This window comes from Pholcus phalangioides, unplaced genomic scaffold, assembly GCF_987345545.1.
Source record: "Pholcus phalangioides strain wild (caught in Gottingen) unplaced genomic scaffold, Ppha-v1.0 ptg000009l_1, whole genome shotgun sequence".
Lineage (NCBI taxonomy): Eukaryota > Metazoa > Arthropoda > Arachnida > Araneae > Pholcidae > Pholcus > Pholcus phalangioides.
The window spans coordinates 39922559-39948962 of record NW_028301602.1 but is presented as its reverse complement, the minus strand read 5'-3'; positions in this window follow the sequence as shown (position 1 = coordinate 39948962).

The window sequence follows — 26404 nt, the reverse complement described above, 5'->3', positions numbered from 1 at the left end:
AAAAACTTCCTCCACTGGGCTCTGGGACAGGGCAACGAAATAAAAAGTTAATTTTTTTTTATTTTAATAACTACCGTATTTTAAGGTGTATAAGGAATTCCTCTTGTGCCAAAGATCGTGTCCCAAAAATAGGAGAGATTTCTTATTCATGTGGGTAGTATCATAGATGCATCTTTAAAACATTTTCCCAAATTTTAAGCCCAAAAAAAATAACGGGGTTCCTTATCCACATTAAAATACGGTATACAACCCACCCTGACGGGTTTTTTTAAGCACATTGTGTCGGTAGAAAAAGTTAGTTTTTGCATTTCAATTACTGTGCAACCCCTGGCAATATGAATGACGTGTCTGAGGTCCACACGGCATTTGAATACTTTCCTAATTGGAAAAGTGCCCCTAGGATCAACGGTTTGCCAGTAATTTGCGGCAAGAAGAGTTAGCTACTACTACTGAATCACACATGCATCTCGTCGACATTCCTCTAAGGAACTTCCTACGAATAGGTGCATGTTGCGATGTACGTGTCCATGTTGTAAACTAACTGTGAAGTTTGTTTCTGTGTACTGCTCGTTATAGTGCTGTTATTTACTTAATGCTGAAATTCGCGCTTTGAAGTTGGGAGCCACAGAAAACCAACTACTGCCGACCACCACTGTGGCGACGGTGGAGAGGAGTTAGCTAGGCACCCTGTATAATTGCTCTAATGGAGAGAGAGAGATTTTTCAGAAATATTTCTATTTCTGAAAAACTATCTTCATTCCTAATATATTTTATACAATTGTATGGAGCAAATTTTAGTAATGAATTAGAAAATTAACTAGTACATAATTAATTTTCTTAAAATTACTAAATAAAAAGTTAATTTGCGTACTCGTGGCGTTTGAAGTAGCGCGGAAAATCATATTAAAAGACACCTGTTTTTCCTGAAAAGATTGGGCGCTTTCTTCCTGGTTTAGGATGATTAATGAATTCAATTCTTAATTAATTTTTATGCACTATTCAAAAGATATAGTGGATTTCGAGAAGTTAATTACTGTTGCTCTGCTTTTTTAGATTTCAGCGAATCTTTCCTGCATCTCGCTTCATTCATTACTCCACTGTATTCAAAGGCAATTTTTCTTCTGTATTTTTTTTTTCGTAATTATGACACTGTTGAAGCCTCATACACAAATTCTAACATCAAATATATAATTGTTAGAGTTAATGAAACACCTCTGCTCATATAATTTCATCACATATTGCGCTAAATTTTCCATTCATTACCCACGCCCTCTGCCATCTCGAATTTTAAACACAATCATTCTTGCTTCTTTTCTATAATTGGTTGGAAATAATTGAAAAAAACCATTTATTATGAAGTAATCGTACATACTTGTATATTTTTTTATTCTTAAGAAATCAGAATGCCGGCGGGTAACGGTTAGTATACCACGTTCAAGTAGTGCAGGTCTAGTAACATGAAAATTCAAGCATTTACCAAAATATGGAAGTTGGATTGCATCAACGGTGAGAACACGAAACAAACGCAACTCTGACAACATTAATACGTTAGGGCAACGCATTTACAAACACATACACAACACTTTCCTGCATGTACCGATTCGTTATAAATTCCGCAGAGGAATGTGTACGGGGTGGATATACGGTTCAACTGGGCAGATTGGTATCCCAGATGAGAATTATGCTGGCATAGAACACGCGTCATACGACAACCTACCGATTTAACCGCAGCAAAATTGTGTGAAAATTACAACCACCAGCTCAAGTAAGCGATCGACCTGCTTTCTTGGTGAACATGAAGCTGTGAACGGAAATGATGAACTTCTTGTTCTTTTTGAATTTTTCTTACCTTTCTTTTTACATTCGTTTTCTACTTCAGAATAGTGAATGCTCAATATGTTCATCATTATTTCTGTAGTTTTGTGCTATAATAAAAGCTTTGCAGTTACGAACTTACGTCCATTCCTTTGATCCTATAATCATCCTTTTAACTATCATGCTATGCGAACTTACCCCAGGGGTTGTGCCAACCTGCTCACATCTGGCCAAAGTTGGCAAAGTGGGAATGATGTTTTAAACAATCTTTGATGAATTGAGCATGCAGTTTTAAATGATATGTGCCTCATACAGCAGTCTGAGTGAGCAGTAAATTTCACCCTTAATTTGCAGCCAAAGAGCCCCGCCATCAACAGCATTGGCCAAATTTGGTGTAAGTATTATAGAAAAAAAATATATAAAAATCAAAAACTGAAAACTATGTCAATTATCCCCCTTTTACGTTAAAAAAAATGTCTTCGGAATCGGCATTTGTTTTTGAAAAACTATGTAAAAAATGCTTATGATATTATAACATATATATATTATAAATACGCTCTCTATTCACAATTTTATTTATTTCTTCCATGAGAATTATACGTTATTAAAAATATTTAAGAAAGAGCTATATATATATACACATATTAAAAGAAACTATCTAAAGTTAGGTCTTTCCAAAATATCTATAGAAAAAAAATAATAATAATGAAGCAATTATATTTCTTACGGAGTTCGTGAGCTACACGTCAATGAGAAATTGTGCGACGACAAACATGTTTTGCTTATTTATAATTTTACCAAAGACTCTCCCAGAAATGTGTGATTAGCACGCTAACATAAAACATTTCGTGATTTTTCATACACACCGGAAAACGCTGATTGCTGCTCTGATTGAAGCTATATATTTTTATCCCTTATTTTCATTACGATTAAAACAGAGACAGAGAGAGAGAGAGAGAGAGAGAGAATGACTCTTTCCTAAAACTTATTACTCTACGGTAATTATGAAGTCATTCTAACTAATCACAATTCATGTCAGAAATATTTACAATACCATAAGGCCCTTACCGGTGTCAATGCTGTTTGAATAACATCAGAATAATACAGCATCAAATGAAAAGAAAAAAATCAGAAATCACACTGCCGTAGACATTTTATCAGACGTTGAACTTTTTTAGAGGCATCGAATGCTGTTGGTAGTGTGAGGTGTTTAGAAATGGAAGCATCATAGAAGTGGTAAACAATCATGCCCTCATGCCTATTTGATTTAGTCCTTTTCCTCTGTCCGATTATCATGCGATCGCATGGACTTCAACCTTTATCTTAATTACACACGTTAATACTTACTTCTTAAGTGATATGGTTATTGCTTCCGAAATCACGGCATGATTTTTTCAGAAGACAAATCTGACGTTATGACTAGCACTCCAATGCAACATGACTTCATATTCACGAGACATATTAATTTAATTCCATGCTTGGGTCCAAACAGCGTAGTCTCAACCCGCTCATCATGTAATCGCATGGCTTTCGGTAATATCCTGTGTGTGTTTTACTATCTTAACTTTTATAAAATCAATATATGTTCTGCAGTCCCGCTTTCACAGGCATACGGGGGTTCGACGCAGCGATCGTAATTTCACAGCGGTACAAGCAAAAAACACTCCCGATAATATACTGAGCCTCAAAGAAGTTAACTACAAAAGCATACAAAATTTCAAAGTAAGCATGGAAATAAAGTAAATTGACAAATAACTGGATTCTTTACTCCGTTTTGAATAGCTTTTCTAGTTGTAACTGGCAGCTTTTTACTTGCGTGAGACAATTTTTTTTGCTATAATTGGTGAGATTTCCCCCCCCCCTCCCGATATTTCCCTTATTTTTATCGAGGAAATACGTTCAGCCGGTGTCACGACAGTTCAGCGTGAGACAATTCAGTGCCGACAATTCAGCGCGAGACAATTTAGCGCAGTGACAATTCAGCGCTGTGATTGTGTTTGGTAAATAAAAATTCCCTTCCCAATTTTTCCAGACTTAGGACTGGCATACTTTCAAAATGCTTTGAAATGATTTTGAAAAAAAGTTGTGACTAGAATTTTTTTTTTTTTTTTTTTTTTGACACAAACATGTCGTTGTCATGAGAAATGTATTATAATTTCATAACAAATAGTTAAAAACGCTTGCAGCTGAAAATTACGTATTTTATGCTATTCTTCGTAGAAATTCATCTGATGTTCGATTCTCGTAATTTGGAATTATTTCAAAAAAAAAAGTTCAGTGTCCATAGCTCTTTTACGACGCTTAGTATTTCCTTGACCGAAGATGCAAAGATTAACAGAAACTAAATTAGAGCAGTATATCTTCACAAGCGCGTTTTTAACTACTTTTTATGATACGATAATACATTTCTCACGACGACGACACATTTGTGTCAAAAAAGAAAAAAACATTCTAACCACACCTAATTTTCAGAATCGTTTTAAAGCATTTTGAAAGTATGCCGGTCCCAAGTCTGGAAAAAGTAGAAAGGAAATTTTAATTTACCAAACACAATCACACAATTGTCACTGCGCTAAATTGTCTCGCGCTGAATTGTCGCGGCGCTGAACTGTCGTAGATTGCGGCAGCCTAGGCATTTATCGTGTACTTTTCTACCCGAAGACCTTTCGCGTGCCGGACGAAACCCCTTGGTTGGCCACATTTGGCCAGAGGGCCAGAAATTCTTCACCCTGATGTAAATCATTATGGGCCTCTTTTCCTTTTGGAATCAATTTACGACGTATAATTACATTTGTTATTATTAATATTTTATAATGAACGCATGTTTACCACATCGGCTTTGATATGTTTCTCAATACGTCATCATTGACGAGAGTTTCATTTCATATCATATTGACATACATCGAACATTGAAGGACCGGACACACCCCGCTTCACATCTCAAAGGATCCCGACATACAGAATAGTTCATGGAATATATACATATTTTTCGCAATCATGAAAATTCATATGCAAAATAGACTCTCATGTCATATACCTTTGAATATTTCTCCGACACGTCTATTTATGAATGAAAATATCAACTTTCATTTCGCCATGACAATAAGCAATTTTGGATTCTTGAAGCACGGAGAAAAAATACAGAACTTCCTTCTCTGCGCGAGCGAACCAAAATAATAACAAATAATATTTTTTTTTTATGTTAACTTCCATTTTAGATTCTTAAAATTATATTTTGGAAGCAATTTCAGTTTTTTTTTTATTCACACGTGTATCATTTCTTTCCCCATCCAAAGGATCTCGCGTCTCACGTAATTCACTTCTTTATATCATTTAATAAATAAAATAAGAAATTTTCTCACTATATATGAGAAAAGAAATTCTTGGCATCTTTTGGAAGAAAGTCTCATTTTTTTTCTCCATTGGCTCTTATCTGAAAGCAAATCTAGAAGAAAGTCAGAAGGAATTCTGATTTGTCCGGCATGTAGATAGTTCTTTTCCGCTGTCTTTGAAAGAAAACATTTTCTCTCGCTACATTTTTTTGTTTGTTTGTTTGTTTTCTTATCACGTAAAGCCCATGAAATTTCGTCAATTCGAGTGTTGGAAAATATTTTATGAAACTGCAAAAAATACATTCTTTTCCGTTCTGTTTTGGCATTCCTCTTGTTGGCGCAGGTACAACGAATATGATAAAGAAAAAAAAATTTTGTGAGAATAACAGCCAGTATATATATAATGGCATAAGAAAATATTCTAGAAGACGGTCACGGATAATCTAGAAAGGAAAAAAAAGTCTTTAATTTAGTTTTAAGAATTTTTATATACTTTTATACATGATTGAAAAAAGGAATGCACTTGTTTGTGTCATTTGTTTTTAGTTTTTTTGAGGATTTTTTTTTAGCTTGAAATTCATTAAATCGGATTAAAAACCTCTACTTTGATCAAAGTAACTGTTTTTTCCCGGAAGCTTAATTCGTGGGATCAAACGATTCAATTAAGATTGTTATTCGAGAAAAATCCTTGGAATTTTAATTGAAAATTTTAGAAACAACAAACAATTTTTTTTTTTCATTAATCTCAACAGAGTATAACATTTTAACACAGTGTTTCTCAACCTATGGTCCGTGACTATGGCATAAGCGGTCCGCAGACAGACTTCACAATTTAGTTTCAAGTAAATGAGAAATTATTTGATTTTTGTAATTAATGTTAGTAAAATATATCCGTACGGGATTAAAATAAAAATTAAACATTCATATTTAGGGTCACCATATCACATCGAGGAAAATGTGGGAAATAGTAATTTTAAATGCGGGATATCGCTAATTGTAGCCAAAAATTCAATTTACGACTAATTTGCTAATTCTTGCTAAAGTTGTTGAAGGGTGGGGGAAAAAAGGGGGCTGCTGCTAATTGCAGTAAACATTTCTCGATAAAACATTAATCATGATTAAGTGACCATATTTTGTTTACGGGAGACTGGGATCTTAAATACGGCAGAATAATCGGGACTTAGCAATTTTTCTAGCAATAATTGACTATCAATCGACCAAAATCACCATTTGTTGCTGAAATTGCTGATCACCCCTCTCCCAATGGATGGGAAATGAAGGGCCACCAGAAATCGCAGTGAATTGAGCTGTAGTGCACGAAAAGAACTTTGAATCTGATAAATATGTGGGATGTGAATATATACTCTCATAATATAGTTTACAAGAGTGAAAATTATCTTCATTCATAATTTTAATGAACATTACAAATTTAGATGGCTTTTTTCTCAGCCAGACATATCAAGGAAACAGTTATTTTCCGGATATTATGCTGAGGTGAGCTCGGAAAGAAAAGTCATCACGTCTCCGCCGGGACTCGAACCCAGGCCCTCCTGCATACCTCTACAAGCCATCTATATCTCTCTAAACCGTCCCACCCGGGGGCCATTTCCTGAAGTTAAGAGAGGCTACTAATGCCTCTACTTCAGCGCCTCACGACACAGTGCGTGAAATTTGGAAGGCAGATTCATGTGTCTCCAGTGGTGTAGATGGTAGCATGCTTGCCCGGTATGCAAGAGGGCCTGGGTTCGAGTCCCGGCGGAGACGTGATGACTTTTCTTTCCGAGCTCACCTCAGCATAATATCCGGAAAATAACTGTTTCCTTGATTACAAATTTAGTTAAGATTCGCAAAAAAAAAAAGTTGAAACTGCCGAAAACAGAGGAATGTTCCGTAAAATATGAGACATATGGTCACATCACTCATGATGTAAGGTAGCAGTTTGAATTGTTTCCGAAATTTTACTGTGGTCCTTAGGTTCAGAAAGGTTGAGAAATGCTTTTCTAAAACATATGTAATAAACATATGTATTAAAAAAAAATTTTACTCTCTGGCAAGAGCTTTTTAATATTTAAAAATTTTTTGCATTATACAGTATTCACTATATGGAATAGACATGCTATACAGGGTGGTACCAAAAAAATCTGTTATACGACTTTGTAACACGAGCCAACTAATGACAGCGTTTAGAAAGCAAGGATCTCACCATTCACCATGCCGAGTGGCATAACTATGCACAGAATATCAAACACACTGGGCATTACTGCTTGCCACCACGTGTTCAATTGTAATATGAGCATGAAACTGAACAGGGAACATGCAAACTTACATGAAACTTGGTAGATCTGTTTTACAGTCGCGGGGCAATACCAAATAACCTGATTCGCATTCTCAGTAAATCCTCGGCGTAAACTATCTAGAGCTGGTTTATGATATTCTCAAAGAGCCAACCAATGAAAGGAAGACAAAAGGATAGAATATTTCTTCTTTTTTTGTAAAATCTGAAAAAATCGTCATTGTGCCACGATTCGACATACTGAACTGAGTGTCGTCGATCCGTGCCTCCTGAGTACAATGTACGCATTCCACTGCTGTCATTTGTTGGGTCTTTACACGGGGTGATTCTAAATTCATGGAACAAACTTTAAGAGGTGATATAAGACACCAAAAACAAGCATTTTTAGTCATAACAGATTCTTTGTTAAGCTGTTCTGGAGAACCGCGTTGGATAGGTGAAAGGAGTGCCACTGGTGAAAAAGTTTGAAAACCCCTGAAGTAGAGTATTTATAGTTGGTTCATTTGTAAAATTCACAACGCTTTTCGATAATTTATTCACAGATTTTCTCTCATAAATATTTCATGATTGATAATAATTCATGAATACATCTAAGTATTGAAATTATTTCAACTAGCAACAGAGTTCCATCTTTCATGGATCAAGTTCAATACAGCAAATCCAGAAAATAATTTTCATAGATGTAAAAAATTATATATTCCAATAAATTCCCTACACAATATAATACCTCAACTGATAATATGTATTCCTATAACGAGATGTCAAAATGAAGCAGGTCCCGAAAAAGGAGGAAATTGTAGGAAATATTTCGAAATCGAAAATATCTCCTCATTTCTGAAATGTATTTCGTCACGTGCACGTGAGCTTAAGCAATAATTGCACTTTAATGATGGCAGCATCAATGATTACTTGGTGCTTCCCGTTGCAAACGATTTCGTGATATACTCCGGTCCAATGTAGATTAACATTTCTGTTAGCATGCTCTGAATAAGCTTTCGATGCAGCTTTTATAAAAGAGGGGTAAATGGAATATATTGTTGGAGCGTATTTTCATGATTCAGAACACGATATAACAATCAAGAACATTTAATGGGATCTGTTAATATGATAATGCAATAAGATAAATTGTTTTTTTTCCCTTATTTTTATCAGAGGATGGTTAAAAATTCATGTAAGATGAATTATATCTATCAAGGATTTGAGAAATATGCACATTTTTACAGACGTTTATATATAAAGGCAATCTCTAGTGGAATTGATGTTTTATAAAGTAAAAATATATATAAGGTAATTATAGCCATTTTACGCAGATTCACAACCTTGGGGGAAAGAAAATACATCCTGTTCTACATAACGTTTCCTGTTCGTCTATTTATTAAATTGGTAGCGCTACCCGCTGAAAGCATGTTAAGCTTTCTAATTAAATACAAAAATGTATACGAAAAGTATTTCGAAGCGTCTCATTTCTTTTAGGGATAACATTGTGAAGTAAATCGAATCAATGGCGATATATTAAAGCTGTGGGTGATGTACAAAAAAAACTACCTACCCTTCTCTTTTGAAATTGTAATTTCTGAAATCTTAAATTACAATATTTTTCAATTTCAAATTCTTATTTTTTGCAATTTTCAAATCATAATTTTTTGGAATTTCTAATGCGAAACATAACTTTGAAATAAATTACTCATAGACTCTTTTTGACAATCATGAAGGTATAGGACATTATCCTCTATACTTACAGTAAGTCAGTGGTTCTCAAACTTTAGCCAGCCGCGGCTCCCTTGCCCAATTCATGGTTCATGTGCGGCTATGGAATGTAGTTTAATAAATATTTTCATTTATAAAAGAGCCATTTCAAAGCATAAATAGGCACACAATTAAATATCTCCAGGTCACCACGACGTTCCTGACAAAGGTTGGCGACGCCAGCTTTGAGAAACGCTGAAGTCTCCGCAAAAGTCTTCTGACAAATGCAATAATGCCAGTAGTGCCAGGTCATTTGAGTGAACTGCCGAAATTTTGACGTACAAATATTAAAGCAGAAGGAAGATATTTACCGACACACGTTTCAGCTGAAATTTGTTTGTTTGGTGTTAGTGACCTTTTTATTGACTTATTTTTGTTTTTTGGACAGTTTGAAAGTGGATGTAAGGAATATATTTGGTGCATTACATATACCACTATCATATATTTAAGATCTTAGAGATTAGCTATTCAAGAACGACAGTGATCGTAAGTATTGTTCAAAAGTTGTTGGACGTTACTTCCAAAGGAACGAAAATGAGAGTTTTATGGGGGGGGGGGGGATGTTAGAACCCTTACTTGAAATCTATCAAGAATTTGTGGATTGAACTCGATAGATGAGTCGGAGATACCAAAAATTATACGAATTTGATACTTATTTTTCAGTAATATGCAATGAGTATCGGGGTAGAGGAGTACCCATGACCCTAGGACAAGCTCACGGAGTTCACTCCAAACACATGACAAGTACAGTCAATTCGCAATAAGTCGAACTCCGATAAATCGAATATCTGTTCAAGTCGAAGTTTTCACTCGCATTCAGATTTTTTTTCCGTATTTTAGTTTTAAAATTTTCTCTCAACTTGAAGTTTTCCACTTTTAAGTCGAACTTTTCAGGAATGAGAGAGATTTAAAAACTAGCAGTTAACTAACTAGAGCATTTAGCAATACAATTCAGCATTTAGCAATACAATTCAGCATTTAGCAATACAATTCAGCATTTAGCAATACAATTCAGCATTTAGTAATACAATTCAGCAGTTTTAGTAAGAGAATTTAGAATTTAGTGGGGAATTTAGTATTTAGCGATAGAAAAAGCTGAATGACTTTCTCACGAAACAAAGACAAAAAAAAAAGAGAAAAGGTCGAAAATCAATGCATTTTTTGGCAGAAAAATAATTTTGTGCGCACTTTGTTTATAATTCATTTCATTTATAGGATATCATGTATGCGTCCGTTTCCATAATAAAATATGTACGTCTAGTTTATTTCTAGATATTCTTATTCAATAACTGAATGTGATTAAATTAGATTAACTCATCTTTTTTCTTCGAATTTCTTCATCTCCAGTAATTTGACATTTTTCGCTAATACAATATTCGCTATCAGCACTGTTATTTTAATAAATCTTTCTTTTCCCCGTCTGAAATCGGAATTTTCGATAAGTCGAACTAACGATAACTCCAACTTTTTTGTCGCCCCCTGCACATTCGACTTATCTAAATTTGACTGCAGTTAATTCTACAATCCAAAAGTTTTCCAATAAAAGTGTTGATTTATTCTACTTTACTATGATGCCCATTTACATGACAAATTTGATTATTCACGCATTTTAATTTATTACATATTTACATACTGACTTTTTTTTACACATATGGCGATTTGCTTTCTTGCTTGTTTTTGTCAAAACAAATTTTGACCCACAATACAAGTGATTAAGTTTCTTTCTGATTATGCAAAGTATAGATATGCAAAATGTTATGGTCATAATAGTTTTCAATGAAATTCGTGGTTTGTATTTCACAGATTTCATTGAAAAACTCAAACAAGATTTATGTAGACACATTTATTGTTGTTAAAATACTTTTGAGTGCTATTGTAGTTTGCGAGAGCTTTTAATTCTAGTTAATTCATATTCAGTTTAATTTCAGACTCGATCTGGAATTAAACTGAAACGCCAGTAGAAAGCTAATAACGAATGAATCAATGGAAGAGAAATTATACATAGTAATAATTTTAAACATTAGGGGCGGTAGAAGCTTTGGGTTTAGCACAGGATCCTATGGTTTGGCTTAAATTCGGGGGGGGGGGATGAGAAGAGACATTTTTTGAAGAAAGAGGGTGATAGAACAAAATTTTAGGAAACAATGGTTTATGCTAATCTTTCACAATTTCTCTTCAATTTTTGAATTCAAATATCTTAGTGAATATCGCACTTTTTTTGTTGGCCTTAGAAGAGACGGGGCAACAACTTTCTCATTTGATTTTTTGGGACAGTGTATCCATATTAAAACTTAAGATTTTTTTTTCTTTTTGCTACACACTGTATTTTCATTGTCAAAACTGGTACAGGTAGACTTTTAACTAATTTTGAGCATTTTTTAAACTAGAACCATATCTCTACGACGAATGATTGATGAGATAAAGACCTCATTAGCATTTACAGGACACGCTGTATAAAATGAATCCTACGGTACAATATAGATGTACCTGAAAATCCCATTTTATCAAATCATTTCTCAGTAGCTTTCTTTTAAAAATCATCCATCATTGTTTCCTATTAATATTTCAATCGCGTCACATAATAAATGCTCAACATCTATTATTCTGAAAAAAATCACTTTGTACTTCATTCATCTCTGCACGTAAAATATTCGCCGAAAGACTGGAAATCTAATTTTATTGCTTTCCCAGCGTCTTGCAAGATGACACGCTTCAAGAAATTAAGTGTCTGCAGAATCAAATATGGACAACCTCTCGTCAGCTTCTATTAGATTAGTGATTAGTTATGACGCGATGAGCGAATTCTCGACTTACTCCACACGCCAAAATCACAACATTTATCCGTAAACGCGAGCACCTAGAAGAAAAACTTACTTTCCCATGGAAATTAGAAAAAAGAAACAACAAGATGATGACCTGATAAAAGACAACTTCGAAAATCCAATTACGGAAACTTAATTACCGATTAGGTCATGGAACTAATTAAGGTTAATTAAGTAGACAGTTGAAGGAGATATCCCTCGACGAAAGTCGCTTCGCTTGTCAGCTTACGTATAAACGAACTACTAGACATAATGTTAATCAATATTATAGACGCGTGGAAATATCGATATTATATCACGAAAATTCATCACAAAATTATATTATTTTGAGAGGGCAATGACATCCTGTTGGCGTCCGAGGAAGCAAAAAAAAGAATTTGATAATACTGTAGTCACTAAAATTGAGCACAAATTTCAGGAAGTTCAGGCTAAAGTCGGGGATCTTCAATCTTTCAGACACTGCGGGCCAAAAAAGTTTCTATGTAGCGCGAAAGCCAACAAGCCATACTGCGGTATCTAGCTTCACGCAATAGCTTAACGATTCCCATGGATCTGAGTAAAGCAGGAGGAAGAGGGGACGCTGAATATAATTGGAAAATTTCATTTATTCTGAAGTTATTTTCTCAATTCTGAAGTTATTTTTCTTATTAAAATTCTTTTTCATTCATTGAATCTGATTGTCATTCATTGAATCTGATTGTCATTCATTGAATCTGATTGTCATTCATTGAATCTGATTGTCATTCATTGAATCTGATTGTCATTCATTGAATCTGATTGTCATTCATTCTGAAATTACTTTTTCATTGAATCTGATTGTCATTCATTCTGAAATTACTTTTTCATTGAATCTGATTGTCATTCATTCTGAAATTACTTTTTCATTGAATCTGATTGTCATTCATTCTGAAATTACTTTTTCATTGAATCTGATTGTCATTCATTCTGAAATTACTTTTTCATTGAATCTGATTGTCATTCATTCTGAAATTACTTTTTCATTGAATCTGATTGTCATTCATTCTGAAATTACTTTTTCATTGAATCTGATTTTCACTCTTGATTTCGGGGCACACTTCATTCTACCGCCCTCTACACTGTGAAATGGTCTTTGCTCCCTCCAAAGGTTAGTCGCCCGGGATAGTTGCCCTCCTCCGACATGGGCGGAGATACAGATACCCTCCGGCGTCAAAGGTAGAGTCGTCTGATCTAATGTATATGTGTCAATGAATTGACATCCTCATAATCATCAAAATCATGACCCCCGCAATAATGACCGTGCCCCCCCCCGAGACGTTCAAGTCTATCTCCGCCTATACCCCCGAGTCAGTGATTCTGATACTTTTGCCTTTCCACACGCCCAAATCATATGGCACGCTTCTTTTCTTTCATTTTCCTTTATTAAATCTTAATTTCATACACAATATATATAATTTCCTAAGAAACGAGTAATTGTGCACACTTACTGAGCGTTATAATTATAAGAACCTAAAAATCACATACAATTCGTGAAAAAAAAGCATTAAAAGAAATTCAAAACACAGAATAATCACAATATAAATTTGAGTTGAATTAGTAGAACAGAAGAAAAATCATGAAATTAGCAAATAAAAATACGTACGATATATCTATTATGTCGAGAAAAAAAAGTATTTTGTAATGGTATTTATGGTAAGACCATGTACATAGTGCGGAAAATAATTCTAGATACAGAGACCACATTCTCATAAACCATAATCTTTCTTGAATTGAATCCAGCGAGTTAAATGCGAAATTATTCCATAGCGATATCCTAAAAATAATAGCCACAATTCATCTTATGTAAATCGTATTCGAAAATATTGTAAATTTTTAAATAAAATTCCAAACCCCCCTTTTTTAAAAATATTTTTATTCATTCCAAGGAAACACAAACGGAAGAAGTATTTTTTATTTCTTTTATCCCTTTCAAAAATAATAGAGAAAACATGTTCAGGAAATGAATTTTCTCGAAAGCTTTTCCCATTTATCGTCGGTAATTTCCAAGCGAAAATTTTTCTCACGGAAAAGAAAAAAAAGAAAATACATATACATAGGAAAGAAAATCCTCTAATTAAACATCTGTGTCTGTGTGAGCCCCCCGTTATTAATTTAGCTCCTGACAAAACCCGAGAATACTAATACTGTGCCGTAAAAGTACCAGCTACTAGCTTCAAATACTTGGGTGAAAGAAAGAAAGAAAGAAAGATCGGAACGCCATGTCGAGATTATTACCGATTTCGCTACGGTTGCAATTCTTTCTTCAGCCGAGAACCACGCTGATACTGCTATTTAGTATTCCGAGCATGATCAGAATTTCTGACAGGGAACGCGAAAAATAATACTATATCAATAAAAAAAGTGAAGAAATTTTCTAGTTGTTTCCTGTGGAAATAGCTTTAACGAAGCCCCCCCCCCTTTTTACACTATTCCCCCTCACCCATCCATACTGAAGATTTTAGCTTTTCGAGTAATTGATTGGTGTTCGCGAAATGTTTCTGTAAAATTAGCCTCAATTTATTCATGAACTTCTCCATGAAAGTGTATTTTATAGGAAAACTCTGATATGCAGTGCAAAAATATGATTCGTTGCCGTACATTACCGGAATTCTCCCGATGGTTTATATACCGCACTAACCGATAAATCGATATATCGGCTGAATCTAGTTTATAAAAGTTTCCGTTCGGGTTTTTGGTTGGTTCTAATCACTCTTTTATATGTGATATGAATCTATTATGTTTAATATCTGTTCCTGTATGAGGCCATAAGAAAAAAAAATCAGCAATATAACATCATGTATGTAAATTATCGAATAATTATTTTGGTTGTTTACTTGTTGAAGTTGTGCCTGAGAAAGCTTTAAAAATTTTGGAATTTTCTACTATGTATAGATATTTTTTGAGATATCGTTATAAAAATGAATGGTTATCTAGGATAAAACCATTTGGTGTGCACCCACTGTACTCAATCTGAGTGCAATGAGGATTTGGCTTTGTATAATATCTTAGCCTTGTAGCTATAGATGTTGTATATTTTAGCAAGTGTAGATGAGACTGACATTACAAAAACATTCATACACTCCTGGTTTATAAGTGGACTCTTGAATTTGGCGTATTTTATTATCTCGTAGGTACTTTTGTTTTCCACCGTATATTATCGACATTATATTGTTATTTTTATTAAAGTTATTCTTTTGTAACTGATTATTCAGATTACAGTTTATATATATATATAATGGGAAAAACTAACAATTTCTTTTCACTTAAACTTTTTTTTTGAAATATATCGTCATATTTTGCTGTCTTCAACTGATGACACTTGTCTTCCAGTATCATACTTCCTGCTGATGTATTTAGAAAAATCTCTTGGAACATTCTTAATTCAGCCACTTCGTTGGGCGTTTTGCCTGTTGTGGCGTTGTTTTTGTATTTGTATATTTGTAATGTGATTTCAACAAAATATCTCAATATAAAAATGGAATTCAAAGTGCATCAAGGTGCGGGCATAAACGAGTTAAATTCTCTTTTTTATTCGTAGGGGAATGAAAAAAAAGTGCCTAAAAACATGGAAAGTTAGTGAAATAGGCCCTTGTGTGTAGAAAACTCACTTGGAACTACACCTTTGATATTATTTAATTTTTGAACTTTTTTGAATACTTGTATTTTTAATTAATTAAAATTGCAAGTAACTCAGAAGCGCTCGCGCAGAAAATTTTTGAAGTTGAAAAAATCTATTGCGATTTGAATTTTATCATCACTTGATTATCCTGGTCAATAAAAAATTAAAATTTTGCCTGTCACCGGTTAATCATTGAACATTACAAGTCAAAGTGTGCGTCCAAATCCAGGTTTAGGATTTCTGGAGGTATTATAGATACTAATGTATTTGTTAGACAATGTATTAGACAATTTACTAATGTATTTGTTTTTCTTAATGTCATAAGCTCTGAGTAGTTGAAATGCAATTTAATTAGTTGATACTTGAATGATACACCATAGTGCTAATGGTCAATTTCTTAGAAATTGTGTTTGATAAAACAAAAATGAAAAGGCATGGCGAGCCTCTAAAAAACGCAAATAGTGTATAGGAAATACGACAGAGGTTCTTAACTTTTTTTTTTTAGCCGCGGCTCAAAATCGACAAAACGATCATCTTTGCGACCCATGGGTCGATTCAGACTTCAAAAATGCTAATTAAATAATCCTATACAACAAAATGTTTGGTTTCTGAAATTTTTGAAACCAGTTAGCGGAGTATCTGAATGGCTGAGCTAAAGACGCCGGAGCCTGGGGGGCCCCGAATCAAATATGATCCCCCCCCTAAATCTTGTGAAAGCTTATATATTATTTCCTTCATTAAAAAAAATCTCTATATTTTTATTAGTGCTGAAATTATTTCCTTATACATTCTGAGTGTTTATTGGTTTTCCAATTTTTCCTCGCATTATTTTTCAATTATTTCCCTCAGTAACTTTTGATTATTCATTTTTCAATTATTAATTTTTCAATTCCCCTCACTACTTTTCAGTTACTTACTTTTTCAATTCCTCTCATTATTTTTTTAATTATTCCTCACATTTTATTTTTTTCAATTATTTATTCATTCCTCCCCTTATTTTTCAATTATTCCTTTCATTGATTCTGAAAATTATTTTCATAAATTCTGGAAATTATTTTGTGTAGTTCTTTCGTTAATTTCAAACTCTCATCAATTCTGAACGTTCACGGATTTCTTTTTAGCGTATTCATATTTTTCGTATAGATATTTTCCAACATTCTTGTGTATTCTGTAATAATTTTTGAATGCCGATATTCCCAAAAAAATTTATAAAAAACAAGAGAGTCCCCACCCCCTTAAACAATGTCGGGGCTAGAGCCCAGATCGCCGAAATCATTAAGGCGTCCCTGAAACCAGCGACGCACAAATTAATTTATTATTATACAGTAGAAGTCTGTTGTAACGACAGCTTACAATCACGGGAAAAACTGTCGTTATAACGGACTTCTAGTTACAAGCGGATGTGTTTTGTACCATTAGCTCTTTGACGATCACCTGCATATTACTCATTACATCCAGATTGTCGTTATAAGCCATACTCGTTAGAACGGACTTTTGCTATACTATACATGTGGATTCGAACGAATCGTCTCAGAATCCCCTGCGACCCATATGTTAAGAACCTTTGAAATACGGTATAATTTTAATCTATACTTAAATGAAATACACTTAATCTCAACTTAAAAACTACATTGCAGGAATAATACTATAGGAATTCCAATCCAAAAAATCTTTACATATTCCATCGATGATTTTTTTCCATAACTGTGTTACAAGTAAATTCACTATAGTCTTCTTTTATTATTATTAAAAATTTTACAGGTTTTTATTCATTTTATTTAATCTTGAATCCAAAGAATTATAAATATATATTTAAAATAGCTTTAAAGCATTCAAAAATGTTGACGGGATTTCTTGCGTTGAAAATTATATAAGGGGAGAAAAAATGTCTATCTTAAAATTCAAGTCCATCGCTTGGAACATGATTCAATAAACTCCTCTTTTAGAATATATTTTCGCAGTTAAAGTAGACAGCAGTTTTATCCATTTATTATTTATTTATTTTTTATATTATTCTCGGGAAAATTTTCAGCTCGGTCTAGAATTTTCGCGAATTTCCTCTCATTTTAGGGGAATTCTGGAAAAGAATTCTTCCCATGGTCCGCTGGTTTTTCATTATTCGAGAGCTAAACTTCATGAATCTCGACTAGGGAATAACTTCGAGAAGAATATTTCATCGTCTTTTACTGGTATTATTATTATTATTATTCCTATCTCCAACTACAACCTAACCCCCCTTTTTTTCATTTCAAATCTGAACAAAACGCTCCTGGCTTTCAGCTCTTGACATTAGACATGCATGAAGAATTGAGAACTTTAGTGTTTTAAAAAATATATAAATATATATTATTCTTGTATTTCATATTTTGAGGATTTAAATGAAGTTTTTCGTTTACGCATACAAACTACAGCATTTTCTTGATTTTATTTTCAGCTTTTAAAACGCCCTGTTGAGTGATACTGGGTGATTGTAATTGAAGTTCCCGTACTCTGTGTGAGTAGTTTTTCCTCTCTCAAAAACTGCTTATCCGAATACAGCCAAATTATAAGGATATCTTAATGAGACCATGGGACAGAGATTAATGAAATTAAAAAAAATTAAATTTTTGACTACCAGGTGGAAAAGTGGAGCTTTTTTATTGCATTTTCCCATGGTCCATATACCACGTTTCAATAGAATACGTCCTCCAGAACGGGCGCTAGGTAGGTCTGAGTAGTTTCAGTATACTTACTATGATTCCGACCTATCTAGCGCCCTTTCTGGAGAGCGTATTCTATTGAAACTTGGTATACATGGTAAATGGAGGAAAAGAAAAATTCAATAAAAACTGCCTCTTTTTTCACCTGGTGATCGAAAACTGAACTTTTTTTTCTTTTTTTTCACAGATCTCTTTCCTACGGTCTCATTAAGATATCCTAAACATTTTGCTGCATTCGGATAAGCAGTTTTTGAATGAAAAAAAAAATCTACTCAGAGGAACTTCAATTACAATTACCCTGTATATATTCATTGAATCTTAATTTCTTTTTTTTTTCATGGATGTGGATCCAACCCATACGTGCTCAACCCAAGGCCCGCGGGACAAATATGGCCCTCAAAATCATCTGATGTTGCCCACGACTTCAAAACTAGTTTTGTAAAAATGTGAGCGGCACATTTACAGATTACTTGAGTGAACCACGGCGCGTAATTATATAGATCATCCATGCTCTAGGGCAGTGTTCTTCAATCTTTCTACACCTGCAGATCTAAATAGTTAAACAATTTCGTGAACCGGTGGAAATGAGGGAAATAATTAAAATAAACAAATAATTATTAAACAAAAATAAATAAATAATTAAAAGAAATTTTGCGGATCGGCAAAAAATAATAATAATAATTTCAAGGGAAAATACAATCTGGGTGGGAGTAATCAAGAAGCTATCCACACTTTAGGCGCCAATAAAAATTTTATTGTCACCATTTCGGGGATTTATTAAGGCTCAGATATTTGGCCGAATACCTAAGAAACATTCGGCCGAACCGAATATTCCTCCTATCCCTTATTCCTATTACTATTCGCACTGCTATTTATTACTTATTCTCAGGAAACCTTAGAGATCCACGAAATGCCGGTTGACTGGATTGAAGTCAAGACATCAACGAATTCTTCATTCAATTTTTCGAGTCTTACATAACTCCGAATATCGACCAAAATTCTGAGACATTTTATCGGAATTTTTATCCTCAAAAGCTTTAAGACATATACGAAATTTTGAAAAATAAATTTTCGGGTCAGAAATCTGGTCTGGAAGTTTATTGAAAATCTAGGAAATATCCGCTCGGTTTGCCTTTTAAAAAAGATCGCATCGAAAATCTTAAACAACGCGATGGAAGGGAAAGTAACTTTCAAACTTACGTAAATTATATATAGAAATATTCTTATCTTTAAATAGTTTTCACTCTAAACTTCCGTTAAAAATAAATTCCAGTGGTTTACACGCAAAACCATCAAAAATACTTTGTTACTCAAATTATTAAATAGTTTTAAGATTCAAGTTGGTAATTTCTCCCGTGGTAAGATAGTAATGTCATAAATTCATTGGTTTAAAAATTTAGAAACCATCTATGAATTTATAATTTTCTAAATAAACTGTGGTTATTACTTTTTACGTATATTGAAATCTTGGAAATTTTCCAGAGCTCTCCAATATTCAATACTTGAAAAAAATTTTCTCTTGATTTTTATATTTGTTTTGCAAGGAAATTTCAAGCTCTTAATCCTTTGCTATTCCCAAAAAAAGCACTTGAACATCAAAAAAGTGTAAATTTTCCAAGCAACCACAAAATACCAGCAAATAATTAAAATAATAATAACAAGAAGACTTAATAATTAACATATAAACAATTTTTTCTTCACATTAATTTTTTTTTCTAAAGAAAAGAAAGAATTTTTCAGAAAAAGAACCCTTTTTTGCATAAATATTATTATTTTCTAATTTTTAACATTTATTTTTGTAAGGAAGCGAATGGAAACATGATGTGTGAGAGGGAAACAGCTAAAAAAATTATTAGTTTATCATTTTTACAGAAGAAAATGAATTCACGAAACATTCCACTATGGAAATTGACAAATAATTGATGATGTAAAAGTGTTTACTTCCGCTTATGGCTTTTATAAATACAATGCGGTGAATGTAAAAAAAAAAGTAGTTATGATATATGAAGTGAACATACAGGGTGTAGCAAATTGTTTGCTCAACGGATATCTCTGTAACCGTTGATGTTAGAAATATGCTTTAAAATTAGAAAACGGTTTCAAATGCCATGCAGAAAACGCAATCAAAATGTTGTTGTTAGGTTTCTTCCCAGACGAACAAAAAAAAATCCACGTCTCTAAGTGCAATATTGGTTGAGATATTTGAATTAAAAAATCGGAGAAAAGTTTGGAAGGAACAGTGTACAGTAACGGGGGGCATGGTTCATCTAATAGGATCAGATGTGCGTCACCCGGCATACGACCGGTTTACGGAAAATTCACCGCCAACAATTCACCGCCGGAAAATTCACCGACAACAATTCACCGCCATGCAATTCACCGCTAGGAAAATTCACCGACTAACAATTCACCGCCATGCTATTCACCACTAGGAAAATTCACCGACCAACAATTCACCGCCATGCAATTCACCGCTAGGAAAATTCACCGCTAGGAAAATTCACCGCTAGGAAAATTCACCGACCAACAATTCACCGCCATGCAATTCACCACTAGGAAAATTCACCGACCAACAATTCACCGCCATGCAATTCACCGCTAGGAAAATTCACCGACCAACAATTCACCGATATGCAATTCACCGACGACAGTTCGATGCGAGTCAGTTAGCGAGGGAATGAGCGATTGAGTTACTGAGTGAGTGAGTGACCCAGTGAGTGACTGAATGACCGAGTGAGTAAGTGATTCAGTGAGCGAGTGGGTTACTGATTCAATGAGCGAGTAAGTCAGTCCGTGAGTGAGTGAGCGATCTAGTGAGTGAGTGATCTATTGAGTGAGTAAGTGCCATATCCTAAAGATATGGCGGAAAGTTTAAATAATGACTTTATGAGAAAAAATTCAGATGATACGGATTCGGGTTGCGGGATTTTATTCGTTGGTAAAATGAATATTTGCAGTGGCCCTCACAGGGGGATGCCCGATTGGCTTCCGAGTCAGGGGTCTCGTTTCATTTTGGGGGCACTGGATGAATCTCATTCTTTTCTGTCATTTAACATTGTAGAATTTTCAACAGCGGAAGCCCGAGATAAATCCAGTGTCTGGGTGCCCCACTAAATATCTGCGTATTGGGTCCCCGTTACTAGATGTGGGCCCTGGATTTATTCGTTTTAAAATTGATAAAAATTAAAAATTTTCGTGGCCACTCACAGGGGGTATGTCCGACAAGCCTTCAGGTCGGGGCCCCATGGAAAAGTTGACAGGTTTCATTTCGGGTGTCCCTGGATGAATCTCATTGATTTTTGTTGTTTAACATTGTAAAATTTGCAAGACATCGGTAGCCCGAGATAAATAGTCAGTACCCCCACTACAATTCAACGAATTGGAGTTTGGGGACCCCCCATGGGGAAGTTTTCTGGGGTTACTTGATGAATCACATTTCTTTTTTGTTGCTTTATTATTATAAAATTCGCTTCTTCTGTAAGCTGGTGCTTTCACGTGTCCCTTTCCATAGCACGCTGATGAAGTGAAACGAAATAAACAAGATATGTTATGAAGAGAAAAGGGGGGGGGGGGGTTGGCCGCCAAAGGTGGTAGGGGAGCAGAGCCCCCTAGTACTGTATATAAAATACCATGTCCTGACTGATTCATCATCGCCGAGCCAAAACCGCTGAAGCTGTAAATATCAAATTTTGTGAATAGTTTTTTTCACGACGTAAAGACTCACTACTCACTAAGAAATGGTTTTTCCATATTCGACAACCTAAGGGCGTCATAAGAGGGGAGGGGGCGGTCAACGTTGAAATCATGCCGAGCCGAAACAGCTGAAGCTATAAATATGACATTAGATCAATATTGTAATATAGACTCATTGAGAAGGGATTTTTCCAAATTCAACCCCCTAAGTGGGGTTTCAAAAGTTATATGGAGCAATCAGCACTGAGCCGAAGTCGCTTAAGCCATAAATATGAAATTTAGTTAGTATTATATTTTATAATGTACATACACACTAAGACAGGATTTCTGAAAGTTCATCACCCATCGGGGTTATGAGGTGAGAGTAATTTTGAGATTGCAAAAACACACAAGAGCGAAGCCGCGGATAACAACTGGTAATAAAATATAATGCTTACTAAATTTTATATTTATGGCTTCAGGGATTTCGGCTCAGTGATGATTACTCCATATAACCTTTGAACCCCCCCCCCTTTATTAGGGGGGTTGAATTTTGACATTTGACTTACAGTCTTAGACTTAAAACGAACATTCGATTATGTTGATTTAAATATTCTAACAAATAAAAACACTTCTCAGCAGGCAAATGAGGTAATGTACTATATTGGTTTAAAACATATTACTACAATAAGAAACAAGCTGCCATAATAAATGGTAAAATCAGCACATTTGAAATATAATGAAAAGAGTCCCACAAGGATCGGCCCTTGGGTCATAATTATTTCTAGTTTATATTAATGATTTATGTAAAATTAAGTAGAACGGTAAAATAATTTCATTCGCAGATGACACAAGCCTATATGTTGAAGACGGGGGTGGATTTAGAGCTCGCTATTGGTAGGGGTGATTTTACAAATCTTTAAAAATCTAGTCTAGGCATCGGTGACCACATGTCCTGCATTTTGTCTCGTATTTTCCGTGACAGTTCGGTTTTTCTGTTTTTTCTTCTCCATCCAGACCTTTTGAAAAATGTCACGGTTTTACTCGTTTATAGTCGAAGTTTTCTTGAATTTTTTGTTTAATTTTTTGTTGCAATATTACCATATAGAAGTTCCGAAAATTTCATAAAATATCGCATTTCGTTTGAGGGGAAATCTAAGGAGAGCACCTACATCCAGCAGTGGATTGAAATTGGTTGTTGATGATGCCACACCTATTAAAACCAGTATTTTAAATACAGTTAAACTCGGTTATAACGACATCGAAGATTTCGCGGGATTTCGGCGTTATAACCGAGTCTGGCTGTATTGCTTTCACTTTTAGAATATTGTTCTAGAGCTCTTTTAGTTATTTTCTAACATTTACCGGTGATTATGTATGATCCCCACCTCATATTAGTTCACTACGACGCAGTTCGTTTTGTAGAGGCCATATAATTATGTCCTACTACTGATGCTGGAAAACAAATTAATGAAATAAAGTGAATATAAAGATAAGTTTAATTTTCTCAATCAGCAAAACGGGTAAAAGAAAGCCATAGCCTCATATTGTTTAAAATTATATGCGTGAGTTCAAAAATCGTATGAAATTATCTCGTTTTAAACATCCAATTCTTGGACATAAGGTGGACATAAGTGGACTCTTGGGTGACAAATAAAATTTTCAAAAACTGAAACTCACGGAACCACAGCTTCAAAAAACGATATAAAAAATGACATTCTTTTTGGGCAATGTTAGAGGAGTATTTTAGAAAGATAATTTTCACACAGTTTTCATTACATACATATTTAATTGGTAATTTTCAATCAAAACCTACAATATTTAATTAGTAATATCTGACAAAAATTTCATTCAAAACATACAGTATTTATTTAACAATATTCGACATGATTTCCTTCCTTACATATTTATAATTAAAGGGTTCCAATCTACTAATCTAGAAAAGCAGATAACACGCAAATGTAAGAAAAAACGGGAGAAAAATATTCATTTCTCACAAATATTGATATCATAATTAAAATGATACATTATGAGCTATACCTCTCAAACAGTCTTTAATGTCACATCCTTGATGATACTTATCAACTAAATTCTTTAATCTCTGCGCAGAGTCCCGGTATTTCTTTCTCCTAATCAATGTGATGGTTTTTGTCCACTTACAATTTGCTCCATCCGAACTTCATTCAAACTCTGTTCTCTTTTTATGGCACCGATGAACTTCCATATATCTGGGTGGTGAGCAGATAATTGCTGTTGGAACGCTCGATGCCATCCTTCTATAGAGTTGTTGGTAAATCGTTACGCGTTCCTTGAAAGCAGTTCCGAATGTCGATGTCAAAGCGCGACGACCACCACGACGAAGAGGACGCCCGATCCAAGTGTCTTCAAATCAACACTTCATCATAAATACGTTTTCGGAACAATCGGATTTTTTAATCATTTGTGACACTACTACGTTAAAAACTAACTAACTAACCAATTCACTCACTCCCTCTCTCACTTACTGACCATTCACTCACTCCCTCACTTACCAATTCACTCACTCCCTCACTCACTAACCAATTTACTCGCTCGCTCAATCACTGACTCGATCAACCACTTACTCACTCGGTCACTCAGTCACTACTGGGTCACTCACTCACCCGCTCAATCACATACTCACTCGGTCACTCAGTCACTACTGGATTGCTCACTCACCCGCTCAATCACTTACTCACTCGGTCACTCAATCACTTACTTACTCGTCACTCAGTCACTCACTGGGTCACTCGGTCACTCAATCACTTACTTACTCGGTCACTCAGTCACTCACTCACTGGGTCACTCACTCACTCGGTAACTCAATGACTGACTTACTCGGTCACTCAGTCACTCACTGGGTCACTCAATCACTTACTTACTCGGTCACTCAATCACTTACTTACTCGGTCACTCAATCACTTACTTACTCGGTCACTCAGTCACTCACTCACTCGGTCACTCAAACACTGACTCGGTCACTGGATCAATCACTCGGTCACTGGATCAATCACTCGGTCACTCAATCACTTACTCTCTCGGTCGCTGAATCACTGACTCACTCGGTCACTCAGTCACTCACTCGGTCACTCAATCACTCGGTCACTCAATCACTTACTCTCTCGGTCGCTCAATCACTGACTCACTCGGTCACTCAGTCACTCACTCGGTCACTCAATCACTTACTTACTCGGTCACTCAGTCACTCACTCGGTCACTCAGTCACTCACTCGGTCACTCAGTCACTCACTGGGTCACTCACTCACTCGGTCACTGGATCAATCACTCGGTCACTGGATCAATCACTCGGTCACTCAATCACTGACTCACTCGGTCACTCAGTCACTCACTCAGTAACTCAATCGCTCACTCCCTCGCATTGAACTGTTGTCGGTGAATTGCTAGTCGGTGAATTTTCCTAGCGGTGAATTTTCCTAGTGGTGAATTGCATGGCGGTGAATTGTCGGTCGGTGAATTTTCTTAGCGGTGAATTTTCCTAGCGGTGAATTGCATGGCGGTGAATTGCATGGCGGTGAATTGTTGGTCGGTGAATTTTCCTAGCGGTGAATTGTTGGTCGGTGAATTTTCCGGCGGTGAATTGTTGTCGGTGAATTGCTGGCGGTGAATTTTCCGGACACGCATACGACCGACATGGCCTTCCGCCTGTGAACAGTGTCAACACCAATATCAACTGAATGTTTCTGATCTGAGATTTTGAGATTATTTGAGATCTCTGAGATTATTTTGAGAACGTGTGATGAGAAAGTTGAAATTTGTTTTACAATTCCACCGCAACGCAAAGTAACTTAACTTATTAAAATTTCCATTTTTTTAAACTTTTATCCACCAACTGATGATCATTCAATGTGTTTCAGTTTTTATAATTAATTTTTTCCTTTCGTAGCCCTCCTTTTCAGCCCCTTCTCACGGCCACCTGATGAGGACCTGGGTGCCCTTGGTCTCATTTTTATCGCACAACAGCACTAACAGACGAGCTGATTATACGGTATTTATATGTTCATTCCTACTTACTCGCCGGTTTTTGGAATGAAAATATCTCAGCGAATATTGCAATTAGAAACGCGCATTTTTTTCCTCAGTAGAGACAAGACAACAACTTACTAATTGGTTTTTTTAGCACACGGGAACTACAAAGAGTTTAATTTATTTTTTATGTACACGACCCCTCAAACAAATTTTGAAATTTTAAGTAACCGCACGTCATTTAAAAACGTTTTGTAATTGAAAGTATGTTTCTAAAGTCAACGGTTGCAAAGATGTCTGCTGCGCAAACAATTTGGGATAGCCTGTATAATTCATGTGAGCTAAGTAATGACTAACGACTGAAACATTTTGGTCTAATTTCTCAA